Raw genomic sequence first — 10,169 nt, forward strand, 5'->3', positions numbered from 1 at the left:
TACACGGTAAACAGCAGTATTGAATAGTTAATTTTGTACATTACATTTAAGATGTAATGTACAAAATTAATAGATTGTGCAAAGTTCATAGATTGAGTTGATTTACGTAAATTTTCGAATGAAATGATGTTTTATCATCTGAATGTTTAATACGCTTATAGACTTAGGAATTTTTTATATAAATTTTGGTTCACAAAGTAAAACTTCTAATTTCTTCCGAGAGTTATTACAAATGAGGGAAATGAATTTTAAAATATTATAACACTAGCTGATTAATAATAATTCTAAGTAAACGAAATATTATAATTTTTCCATCTATGACGGGAAGAAACAGTAGAAAAATGCGAATAAGGGCTTTTCATCGGTAGGTAAGTAAGTTGGTTTCCATACAATGCGAGGAAATTTTTTCCTTCAAAATCAGATGCTTCATCCCGCAAACCAGCTAAAAAGCACGTGCAATTAACAGACACAAATCTAGTGGTTTCATAGCCACAGCTGAATCATCTGTAATTCCAAACAACCATAATCACCAATTGTCATCGGGAAGAAAAAAATCAGTCTATTTTAGAAAAATATATATTTCTTTCATTCGACCTCGAGTTATTACTCTACTGTACTATATGCTGATATCATCATCATGGTTTATTTACAATTTATAAATAGGGAACTAAATAAATAGGGATAAGAAAAAGTTAATTATTATATGTAGCTTTCTAGGCTTCTCTGTTTTGAGTCTAGCAGTTGAGTTATTTCTCGTGGAGAGAGAGGGTACTGTGCTGATAAGATGGTTAACATACTGCCAGAATTGTTTAGTTGGTCTTCTTCTCCGCCTTTGTCCACTTGAGGGGGGGGGGGCATATAAAACTAAGATATCAAAGTATGGAGAAAGAGGATGTCTCAGTTGATGTCCAAGTCAATCAAATTGATCTCTGCGTTGGGTTTCAATCAATGGTTTTTGGTTTGCCTCTTCTACAATAGTGGAATTACGAATATGATCCTTCCAAGAGTAACCGAGTAACAGTCTTAAGTAGGTTGTATTAAAGCTATTAAAGGTTTTTATTGCTTTTTGGGTGGAAACGTTCCATGTTTCTCCACCATATAAGAAGATAACCTGAGAAGTTGCTTTGTAAAGCCTAATTTTTGTTTATAAGATAACGAGGAGAGATTTCCATATATTTCTTAGATTCCTGTGTTGATTGATAGCTTTTTCGTAATATTATGTTCATTTACAGCATTATTTATATTTGAGCCTAAGTATTGGAAGTCTTCTACTTTTTCTAAAGGTTGGTTGTGTTCTGCAATGATGGAACCTTGTACAATATTTGTGAGTATTTTAGTTTTATTTAACTGCCAATCCAAATAGTTTTGCAGCTTGGCATAGTTTATCGACGTGTTGTTTCTCCTTGGATAAAGATGAATCTATTAATATTACAACGTCTGCATAGCTGAGTTCACTGACACAGAATTGTTTATCGTTGGTTGTTAGCGTTGCGCCGAATCCGTCCTCAGCCATCCTGAAAATGTAATCTAGGGTTATTATAAAGAAGTTTTTGTAATTGTTGACAAGAACACGGGCGGGAAAATCTTGATAAGGTGCTGCAATTGCTTCAATCGTTTTGTTGGGAATACCATAATGATAAAGAATGCTAAACATGATAATTCTACTAATGGAATCAAATGCCTTTGTGAAGTCTATGAAATTGAGGATAGGAGGAATATTCTTGTTTTTAGAATCCTCCAATAATCTTCTTACACTGTGAATATGTTCAAATGTGCTTCTGTTCTTTAGGAATCCTGCTTGGTTTTTCTTAATAGTGGGGAAATATAAGGTTCTATACGATTAAGAATCATTTTATTGTAAAGTTTCAGAGGTAGTAGAGTTATTCCACCGTGGCTCTCCGGTTTATTTAGGTTTCCTTTTTTTGGTATCGGTATGATTATAACTTCTTTCCAATGTGGAGGTATTTTCCCCTGTTCTGAAAGCATTATTGCATATATCGAGGAAAATATTCTGTAGCTGGTCACCACCGTGGAGTATGGTTAGACTGTGATTCCATCAGTCCCTGTGGCTTTACTTTTTTTTGTTTTCTGAGTGCTGTTTTGAGTTCGTCAAGAGTGAAGTTATTGCAGTTTATAGGCATTTCTTCACTTATTTTGATTTGGGCACTAGAGTTTGTGAAATGCTTAAGTAATGTTAAGTAAAATTTTAAAGTAATTTTTCCATTCTGATAATTCTTTATCTTTGTCCTCTATAGTTTTACCATCTTAATCTTTAATTCTTAATTTTTGGGGTTTCCTTTCTTTGTTACTAAGATGTTTCACAATCTGAAAAGCTTCTTTGGTCTTATGGTTTCTATGATAATCCTCCGAAGCTTGACATATGTTTTGTATGTGGGATTTTCTTTGTCTCTTTTTTTAGGACTCATATACTTGGTTATTTATTATCTCGAAGTTTTGCTTTATCGGCTCACTGTTGATTTGTCTCATTCTTTGCTTGAGAATATTTCTCTGATTCATCAGTTTTATGGAATTCTGTGACACCCAGTTTTCTGCTGGTTTTGGAATAGATTTATATATATATATATATATATATGGAATAGATCTAAGTTGCATAAAATAAGAATAAACACTTTTTTCATTTATACGCATCACATTTGTTTTGTGAAAGAAGGGAGGCTTCAAACATCTTAGCAAGACTGCATAGGGTAGCGTCAGGCATAGTCTAAGCTGATACTATCAAGAATTTTTCAGTATCGCATCTTAAAAGCAAACTTTTATCACATAAGCTTGTAATTGTTGGCATTGAAGGTACTATAGAAAACGTTTTTGGAAAGATAAATGTACTTAGTTCAGTTGGAAAAGAAACTAAGACAACAGGGAGAAGGATAATCCTCACCCCTGTTTCACTGACTCACTCTGTTGTCTTGAAATGTGCTAGATTTTTGTTGTGCCTTCCATGGACATTTAACATCTGTAGAATCAACATCTGTAATTTTAAAACCGTCCTCCGAACAGCAATATCTCACTTTTTTTTCAGCTTTACTTCAGGTTCATTCTTAAAGTAAATGTTAGATTTCTTTTGTGTTGTCCAATTAATGGTCCTCCCGAAGTATAAATATCATTTGCATTCCCAGTCTTTCGTGAGCAAGCGTACTAGATTTAAAATGAAACGTCTCCAGGAACATTTCAACAGGAAAAATCTGAAACTGGTTCGCTACTAATCCTCTGCCAGTTACTCAGCTTCAGCAGCTTCAAATAAAACCCGCTAAAACTGCAGAAAAAGACTCGAAATTTTCCGAAGAAGAAGGTATATCAAGGAAAATATTATAAGGATGAAAAGTTGTCGTAATTCTATACTTCACTATGAATGTTTTTCAACTGAGAGTGAGTTCTTTTTCCTTCTACTCTTCCCTCTCTAAATGATTTTTCAAATCATTTAGAGAGGGAAGGCGATACGAAAAGGATAATAAAAAATCACAAACATATCAAAACATTCCAGGAACATGTGATGAAAAGAGAAAATATAACAATAACTCCTGGTAGAATTTCGCTCAGGATTAATAACACTGTGTTCTAACACAAAAATGTGCATAAATTCACTTGGAGTGAATTTATGCACATTTTTGTCCTGTTATTGTTAATAGCGAAGTCTTCAGATTGTTTCTGGATATAAATGTATTAGAAGATTGCAAATTGTAAGGGAATATCACATAGCGTTATGCTTGATACAAATGAATATTCTATAGTGAAAATGCGTAGTAATTTAGATAACAATAAAGTTAAATAGTCCTCTCATTTGATAACTCAAATGTAGGATTATTATTAGGATAAAAGTCGGTTTGAAAATAATAAAAAAAAATAAATAAATAAATATTGAGCCACAGAAAGTATTTATTGTCTGAGTCACGGAAGCATGTGGTGAACTTGTCTGCAAAAATAGAAAGACACATTCTCCATGGGTTACCTAGGAAGTAAAAGAATCACATGAAAAGAAGGAATCAGAGAGAATGTTCCTATCCAGTAAGTTGGCATCTGTTCTTGAAATATATAAGAGGAAATGCAGGCAAGGTAAAAAACATGTAAAAAATATCTAAAAGTCACAGAAGGATTTTGCAATGATTATGGAAAATATCAGCAAAGTGGCAAAACGTTTTGGAAGCAACAAAGAGGACTTAAAATGAAAAGAAAGAGTACCAAAGAAGGAAAATTAAAATTCATAAAAGTAATGTAAAATTGAAGATAAGGTGATTCTGGATATCTGAAGTAATTATAGTCAAAAAGTATTAAAACAGGTAACAAGATATTATTATTATTCAGAGAGATCTCCACAGACTCAGGGCCTCATTGAGGAGGCTACATGTCACCTGCACCAGCTGATTCTTACTTTTTCTTGAATTCATTCACACTAGCTCCACAACCTCCAAAGGCATCCATTCCAATCACGCACCCATGAAAGAAAAATCTAGCTCTCACCCCCTTCTTTAATACATTCATTCTCAACTTCCACGGATGCGCTCTCGTCCTCTCCACCACCCTTTACAAAATGAAAAATTCAATTTACTGGTATCCTGTATGACCTTTAAAACCAGGAGACTACACCTGTGCACAGTAGTCTAAGTGAGATGGTATCAAGGCCTTGTAAAATAAAGAGGTAAAATGATTTCCTGATCTGTACATGTCAATGTTCATTTCAACATTGCAATTATCCTCTCTGAATTTATTTCCAGTCTTTGTTATATGGCCCATGAACTTAAAATTCCAATCTGCTAAAACTCCAAGATATCTATCCTGATCAGTTTCTTCCTTTATGCAGATGTATACGTACTGTGTAAGTACGTACATCTGCATAAAGATGTACGTACTTACACAGCGTGTATGCAGAATACTTGGTCATGCGTCACCATGTGTCCCAGGTAACTATTTAAGAATGCTGCTGGTCAATAATCGTTAATAGTTAATAGATCACAAGGAGAAAACAAAGGCTCTTTCGGAGTTCGATAAAGGGCTTATTGCGGGTGCACGTCTCGCTGTAGCCACGATTTTGAAAACAGCAGAGCTGACTGGTTTCTCAATAGGTGAGATGTCTCGGGCGTTTAATCAATCGAAAAATAACCCACATTGCTTGTCTAAAAGGCGTAATTGTGCTCCTAAGAGAGAGTGTCAAGAACGAAATCACCCTCGTCTGATAAGGCTCGTACGTGCAAACAGAACCCCAACAATTGATCGCATTTAAGGTGGCCCTGTGGTAGGGTCACCTTAAATCTCGGAGACTCATCCTCACATCACCACATATTGATATCTGTTTGTCAGCCATCCTCTTATCCACAGTAATAGTTCATAATCGAAATTCATATTCTCCAATTATTTATGCAACAGTCTTCCATGATGTATCCTGTCAAAAGCTAAGGCTTTTGACAGGATACATCATGGATAAAAAGTGTACAAGAGTATCATGTGCACAAAAGTGTACAAAAATATCCGACTCTACTGTAATATTATGGTAATAATGCGAGCAAGCCGCTTAAACATGATGTTCCGTTAGTAAACCCATACTATTCATTGCAAACTATAGATTCTCTGTCAAGCCATTTCTATAATATTAGTTTTTACCAACTTTTGCAACATCTTCATCACCACTTCAGAGATACTGATAGGTCGATAGTTAGACACATCAGTCTTTGCACCACTCTTATGCAATGGAATTATTACATTTTCCCCCACTCCTATGGCATCTCTCTGTTCTGACATTCATATTTTATAGCGTGATCAAACAAACAGCCAGTTTAAGTGAACATTCTTTTAGCGATATCTCATTATCCCTATTACCAAATGCTTATTTAGTTTGTACAACAGCTCTGGTACCTCCTCCTCAGACACCTGAGATTCACATCCAGTGAAGAGGTAGCAGTGTGCGCAATGTTGCATACACCAGGTTGATAGCTTTTGGCAAAATGGGCACGCATTAGTTGAACAACTTCATCTGTTACTCTTACAATATCTGCAATCGGTAGAGTTATTCTTTCAATTTCATTCTTTCTTTTACTTGCAGCATATCAGTAGATTTCTAGTTGGTTGTCTTTCCCTTGCAGGGTAAGTTTCTTTTCATACATAGATTTAGGTTTTCCTACAACAGATGCAGCTCTTCTAGCCTTCTCCTTGTAATTTTCATTACTGATAGCCATTTCCACGACATCATCCTTATGCACACGGTATTCCTTTCACATGAATTGCTTAATAATGGTATATAGAAAATATAGTCATCCCACTACTTACGTCGGAGTCCTGTTCCATCTGGCAGGACGTAAGTCGATACATTAAATCAACAGAGTTAGGGATTAGGAACTTAACAGTAATACGTATACTGTCATTTTAATTTTTAAAACTTATAAAACTGTACTGTGTGTTACTGCCACTATAAAACAATAGAATAATCACCCAAATCTTCCTCCACAATCACATCTTCATTACATTCCTTATTATTACTATTATTATTATTACGGGCGACTCCAGGGAGTCCTTAGACTCATCGAGGGAGGCCCTAAACATCATGTCCACACAACTATTCGATATTCTCACAGTATCTATCATACCTTGCCTTGAACTCAATCACCGTCATAGCACCCACAACAGACTCTGGCAGCTTATTCCACTCATTTACCACTCTAAAAGTAAAGAGCCCAGCTCTAACACCCTTGCTAACCATACTCTTGCCCAGCTTCCATAGATGTCCCCTAGTTCTTCCACCTCCAGTCCTGATCTCAAAAATATCTTCTGAATTAATCCTATGGAAACCCTTCAGCAATTTGAATGTCTCAATCATATCTCCCCTTTTCCGCCTATCAACCAATTTCTACAACCCACAAATCTTCAACCTGTTCTCATAAGGTTCATTCCATAGTCGTGAAGGATCAGGCTGCAGCTCTTCTGGTGTAACCTTTGTTTTTTGATGAAAATGTCCGATGTGCTTTGCTTATTCCTCTTCTTCTTTACATCATAAATTTGTTCATAGCAAGCAAACGCATCGTGTACTTTCCTTTTTACTAATAAGAGCGTTGAACACTGGGATCCATGTCTTCAACCATTTTGAGAACATCGCTAATTGCAGAAAACATTTTTGCAAGACTCTTCACTGTGAATTGTTTAACTACCACTTCTTGGTTCTCTTTCTTCCCTCTTCCTTTTCTCGTTCTTCCTCTTCTGCAACACGTTATTCCTCCAGTTCGCAATTCCTCGTTGGTCAACTCTTCACGGGCACTTTCTATGAGTAGAACTATGTCGTCATCATTCACGAGATTCAGATTGTTTTCTAGGCCTACTATTTCTTCGCTCAATTTACAAAGGTCTTCATTTTTTTCAAAACTTCCAAAATCGTGCACAAACCTTTTTAATGTCTTTTTCCATATGCCACCCATGCATTGAGAGATCACTTCGTCCCAAACTACAGCAATATTTTTAATAGCATGATAAATATTAATGCATTCCAGAATTGCATGAGAGTATGGTCGTTTCCTTCAGTAGCAGAAATGGCTTGTGAAAAAGTTCTTTGTTGATAATAAGCAGCCTTAAACACTGCAAGACCTCCCTGATCCATCGGTTGGATCAATGAAATAGTGTTTGGAGGGAGAAACATGACCTTGAACTTGATGAAGATAACCGATATAAGACGGATGACCTAAAGCATTATCTAGAATTAATAAAATTTTAAATTCTACATCGTCTTTCACACATTAGCTTTCCATTTCGTTCTCATTACAGTTGATTAAGGCATCCGCAAACAATTTTTGAGTCATCCACGGCTTCTTATTTCTCCGCTAATGAACTGGAAGAGTATCTTTCCTAATGTTTTTAGAGACTCGTGGATTCTCACTGTACCATATCACAAATGGTTTCAGTTTACATCCAGCCACATTACCCCCTAACTGAATCGTAACACGGTCTTTAAGAGCTTTGAAACCAGGCATGGATTTTAACTTTTTTGTGGATGAATTGTCGGCTCAGACATTTTTTCGAAACAAGCACGTCTCATCCATATTAAATATTTGCTGTGGCAAATAATTTTCCTCCATAATAATTTTATCCAATTTCTCCACAAACTCTTTGGCAGCCTTCCCATCAGAACTTGCAGATTCACAATACATTTTCATATTATGCAGTTCAAAACGCTGCTTGAATTTCATGAACCAACCGGAATAAGCGGTAAATTCGTAGTCGTAATCGGGTCCTGCTTTCTCCTTCAACATGTTGAAGAGACTTAGTGCCTTAGCGGTTATGGTCATAGTGTTAAGAGGTATGCGCTTTTGGTTCAGGTCCTCTACGCATGATGAAAGTAACTTTTCCAATCACATATAGAACATTGTCGTTGCTTCGTCTCTATCGTTGAACTTGCAACTTCGTTTCAAGATCAGTTGCTCGTCTCTTTTTTCTGTGATTCTCCACTAGGTTTTTTAATTGGGCGTGTAGGGACCATGTTGCACAAAACATCGCAAAATATTTAACGATAATTACACAAATAACCTATTTTTTAAACACAAAATCAACAGTGAACTGTTGAAGCCACGTGCTGACTGCCGTTGAATGTGCTGTTGCCACTGCATTGTTGCTAAATAAAAACCTTTTTACTTTACGCTCGCATGCGTCTTGTTCGAAAGTATTGGAAATGTTATTTATTCCATTATGGGACGTATTTTCGAACGGACGTAAGTCGAAGGAGGACTGTACAAAGAAAATATAAAACAATGATGAAAATATACATGAGTAAATTTTCTATGCATTTTTATCTACATGATTTCTTTCTATTTTTATATACATGAGTATATTTTCTACTTCAATATTTGAAGTAGAAAAACCACCCAAAACTTTACATAAAGAAAAGCAGGTTTATATTTATGCATTTACGGTTTAATCTACTTGAAATTCTAAAATATGGGTGACGTCCAGGAAGCTCAGAAAGTTAAATTCGAATTGTTTGATACAGAGCTTTCATCATATCATTCTATGATACGATGAAAGAAAAGTTAAATGTGAGAATGTGAGAATTGTAGGCAAATTTCCCACTAATGCAGCTATGTTCTGTTAATAATAATAATAATAATAATAATAATAATAATAATAATAATAATAATAATAATAATAATAATAATAATAATAATAATAATAATAATAATAATAATAATAATAAATGTCTTTATTATTTTTAATTTTAAAAATTTGTAATAATAATAATAATAATAATAATAGATGCAAGTATTAACGGTGCTCAGGGTTGCTTAACTTAACTAGTAATCAGACAAGAAATGGTGTCATTAAACCCTGGTGGTTAAGTATGTTTCAATTTCAAAGTAAAGTTTCCTTGATATGGAATAAGAGCTAAATAAGCCGAAAGATTATGATTAAAACAGTGTTCGTGTTCAAAGCAATTGGAACATCTGGACTGGAGGCTTGGGTTAGAAACAAAACAGGTGATCAAAGACTAGAGATTGCGGGACTGGTTGGCCGAATGGTTAGCTCTCCCGCTCTTCAACTAAAAGAGTGCGATGTTGAATCCCGTCTTGGGCAGCATGGATAATTGTGATCACCTTTAGGTGGGAGATAAATTTAATCGCCCGGTTTGAGACCACCATCCAGCTTATTGAAGGCCTGAAGTGATTTGAAAAAGTTCCGTGTTTGGTTTCTAGAGAAAGAGTTCCGGACCATGTAAAATAAAATAAAAAATACATAGAATCAAAAAATAAAAAATGAAATAAAAATGACTTAGCCCACCCATGGTACAAAATGTACTATTAACCTTTTGTGGGTGGGAGCTACATAAAAGAGTGACACACGCACATAGAGAGAGAGAGAGTTCTAAAGAAAATCTGAAAGCGAACAGATAACATCATTGGCAGAATCATATTAAAAATAACGATATGAGAAAACATCATATTATGAAATATTCAAAATGTATAGGAAGAGCTAGTCTAAGTAAGAATTTAGGCTATTTGATTAACGTCTACACTGTCCAACCAACATACTGTGAGTTCGAATCTAGCTATAGCCGATGAAATCCAATGTTTCATCTTTAGAAAAACGTTTTCGGATTAAATGATTCTTAGTCTACCCATGGTATAATACTAATATACCATTCACTCAATACTAATACTAAGGGTTAGTGCCTTTCGTCAGTGAGCTCC

Source organism: Typopeltis vanoorti, chromosome 19 (genome assembly GCF_054136105.1).
Source record: "Typopeltis vanoorti isolate ZY-2024b chromosome 19, IOZ_Tvanoo_1.0, whole genome shotgun sequence".
Lineage (NCBI taxonomy): Eukaryota > Metazoa > Arthropoda > Arachnida > Uropygi > Thelyphonidae > Typopeltis > Typopeltis vanoorti.